The following is a 4,064-nucleotide window of genomic DNA, read 5'->3' on the forward strand; positions in this document are numbered from 1 at the left end:
TAAATAACATGTCAAACATAAATCAATACATCTCAATTATGACCATCAATGTAAATGAACTCAATTCACCAATTAAAAGAAATAGACTAGCAGAGTGGATTAGGAAGCAAATCCAACAATTTCTGTACAGGACTTCATCAATTGATTGGTTTATCTTCAAAGTTCTGTCCAGCTGGTAATTTCAATAGTTCTATGATTTGTGCCTCAGGAACACAATTGTTTTCGTGAATCATAAATAATGTTTTATTCCAGAAGTTTCCCCTTTGGGTGGTGGTGGAGCTGGTAACTGTGGTGGCTGTCTCTCAGGCCACTGTAACTGCAATATAGGGATGGTGGCACCTGCTGCAGGACCTGCAACAACTCAGAGGTTTTCCCAGACCTTCTCAGATAGTCTGATCAATGAGGACAGCCAAATGGCATTAGAGGAACAGATTAAGACTTTGGAACAGAAGCCAGAAGATGCACAGTATTATTGTCAAAGAACTTACTGTCACATTCTCCTTGGGAATTACTGTGATGGCGTTGCTGATTCAAAAACTTCTCTAAAACTCAACCCCAGTAATACCATTGCTATGCTGCGAAAAGAGATATGTGAATACCATGAAAAAACTATACTGCAGCTCTACAAACTTTTACAGGACAAAAATTAGATAGTGCAGATGCTAATTTCATTGTCTGGATTAAAAGATGTTGAGAGACAGAGAATAGTGAATATGGATCAGAGTCTGAGGTGAAGACTTGGTCAAAAATTAAGTATGACTGATACCAAACAGAATCTCAAGTAATTGTAACACTTATGATTAAGAATGTTCAGAAAAATGATGATGTAAATGTGGAATTTTCTCTGATTAAAATAAGCCTTGAATTTTTGCTTAGGCTACTATAAGTAACAGTAAAGCCTTCAGACCATCCAGTGTTGGATTTTGATAGCAATGAATTCCTGGTTTTGTTTCTGTCTTGCATCCTCTTGCCCCCCCCCTTACCTAAGCCCCAGTGCCTCTCCACTCATACACAAATGCAAGAAAGTGTTATGACTAATACATTTGAGATACATTAACCTGTGTCATTTACCTTACTTTAATAAATACTTCCCTTTGGGAGCTTAATTTTTAAAAAGATGGTTGAGTGTGCTTGTAGTTACATTTCATCTTCTAATCTATTGCATTGATCCTCAGGTCTATTTTTTTCACTAATAGTATACTGATTTTATCACAGTAGCTTTGTAGTATGATTTCAAGTCAAGAACTGTAAGGCCTCCTGCCTTGTTTTTAGTGCCCAGGATTGCCTTTCCTATTCTAGGTCCAGTTCCAAATAAATTTTAGGAATGATTTCTCTAGGTCTGTGAGGTACATTAATGGAATTTTAATAGGGATTGCATTAAATCTGTGTAACGATTTTGGGACTATGGTCATCTTCACAATGCTGGTTATTCCTACTCAGGAGCACGGAATATATTTGCATTTTCTAAAATCATCTGCATATTTAGAAGACCAGAATAACAGGCATTTCAAGCATGACCCCACTACTACACCCTGCTATGTTCAGTGCAGTCATTCAATTTGCAGGTATCAGCATATATAGTTAGTCAAGGTGAGAATCCTACCAATTAACTGCTAATTTCAACAACCTGCTAATAGTTCTCAAGATCATTGCCTTACTCAGCTTGGTGTATAAATGTATGGCTTTGCCCCTGTCATATTTCCTAACTTTTCTCCTTGCCCTCTTTTCATTGTCTAATCCTCAATTCTCACTTTCCTTTTAATTGTGTAGTACCTATTTTTATTTCTTCTTTTGAGTTCTTATACTATGGAGACTATATGACATTTACACATGTGGGTGTGGTTTATTTCACTTATGAGTATATCTTCAAGTGGCATCCACTTAAATATAAAGGTTTTGAGTTTATCATTCTTTATAGCTGACTAATACTCCATTGTATAAAAATACCACATCTTTTTCATCCATTCTTCAGGTGACGGGCATCTTGGTTGTTTCCAGGACTGGCTATCACAAATTGTGCTGCAGTAAACATACAAAACAGTTAGGATAGATATATAGCCACTTTCTCTTAATTCAATAAGAAGAAAGATTTATACTAATAGTGTTTGGACAGGATATCATGTCTGCATCTTGTGTCATGAATGACTACTACAAAGACAACAATATGCAATGCATTAATTGTTGTAACTCTCCTAGAACCTGTTTTGAAAAGGTCTCTTTGCAATTCTTTTCTAAATAAAATACAAAAAAATAAAATAAAATCATCTGCGATGTCCTTTTCAGAGTGCTGTAATTTTCATTGAATAGATCTTTGACTTCTTTAGTTAGATTAATGCCTAAGTATTTCATTTTCCGTAGTGCAATTGTAAAACATATTGTTTCCCTAATTTCCCTCTCAGTGTGTTTGTAATCTGTGTAAAGGAATGCTATTGACTTTTGGGTGCTGACATTGAATCCTTTAATGCTACTGAAATTGTGCACTAATTCCAGTATCTTTTGGGGGAAGTTTTTCAGGCCTTCCAAGAAGAATATCATATCATTTGCAAATAATGATTATTCAACTTCTTTAAATATTCTAAATCCTTTTATTTCTCTCTTATGTAAAGGCTCAAGCTAATGATTCTAGAACCATATTGAATAAGAGTGGTGATAGAGGACATCCTTCTCCTGTGCATGACCTGAGAGTAAAACATTTCAATTTTTCCCCGTTTAGAATTATGTTACCAGTTGGGTTCAAAGAGATTGCTTTTATCAGATTGAGGTAGAGGACATCTATTCCAATTTTCTGTAGGACTTTCAATATGAATGACTGTTGGACTTTTCTGCATCAACTGAGATGATCATGTGATTTTTGGATGTGGCTTCATTCATATAGTGTATTACATTTATAGCTTTGCACATGTTGAAACATCGTTGTGTCATTGGGATGAATCTGACATGGTCTTGTTATATAATACCCTTAATGATTTCCTGTATTCTTTTTTTCCCATACTTTTATTGGGAAACAAATAGCAATGAGACAGTTTCAAATCAAATTGGGAGGACAGTTTCAATAATTCACACATTGCATACTGACTTCCTAGTGATTCTTTGCTGTTCAAGATGCAGACATGATATCCTATTTACAAACGCTATTAGAACAAAACCCTCTATTCATTAAAGAATGTAATTATATATCTATCCCAACCATTTTGAATACACAGATACAAAATGGGCATTCATCTGTATCCCCTTTTTTGTTTAGTTCCGACATTTAAATATTATAGATGTGTTAACTCAGCAAAATATTCTAAAACAGTCACCTAGCCCATAATAGTACTGCACTTTCCACTTCACTGGCAGTGTCAGAAAGAGCTGACTTGAGTCCCCTACAGCTCACCATAACAGCATGGTTTTCTTCTTATACTTCAGTTTTATACTTTTCTGCTGAATGGTTAAGACCAAGATAAAGAAAGACCTATGCAACAAGAGTTGTAGCTTTTGGGTCTGATAAGGTCAGTGAAATCCCTTCAGGATTTATCCTGAGATCCTGTACCTCAAATTTCAGATTCTTTGGCAGTATCAGTCATGTGGATGAGTCACAGCCTTTGCTTGGCCAATTTGCTCTCTTCGAAAGACTGAGAGAACGTTTTCTCTCTATATGACTCTCCTAAGGTACACCCTGCATCATCAATGACTTTCCTCTTTGGCACCATAATATCCTTGATCAGAAAATTTGAGACACTGGTGAGTCACATGATGTTACATTACAAGTTCTCATATGTCCTGTGTCTTTTTTTTTACTAAGGAAAGTTTATCCTTTTATTATGATTTAAGTGGAATTTTTGCATATCACCTAATAATACGTTATATTAACTTTGACAGCCCTTATGTGCTTTTCACATATAATTTATGGAAGACGGGCACAGCTCATTTAACCTGGTTATAATTCTTTATTTTTTATGTTTGATGTATTACTTTATTGTTTCCCATAATTTTATTGATAAACAAATAGCAATGAGACAGTTTCAAACCAAATTGGTAGGACAGTTTCAATAATTAACACATTACATACATTCTTCCTA

At 35.1% G+C, this 4,064-nt stretch overlaps 1 pseudogene; it reads left to right on the forward strand.

Moving 5' to 3' along the window:
* The first annotated feature begins 329 nt into the window (after window positions 1-329).
* LOC101586386 lies at window positions 330-886 on the forward strand (annotated as a pseudogene).
* Window positions 887-4,064: the final 3,178 nt, after the last annotated feature.

Source organism: Octodon degus, unplaced genomic scaffold (assembly GCF_000260255.1).
Source record: "Octodon degus isolate 3935 unplaced genomic scaffold, OctDeg1.0 scaffold00344, whole genome shotgun sequence".
NCBI lineage: Eukaryota > Metazoa > Chordata > Mammalia > Rodentia > Octodontidae > Octodon > Octodon degus.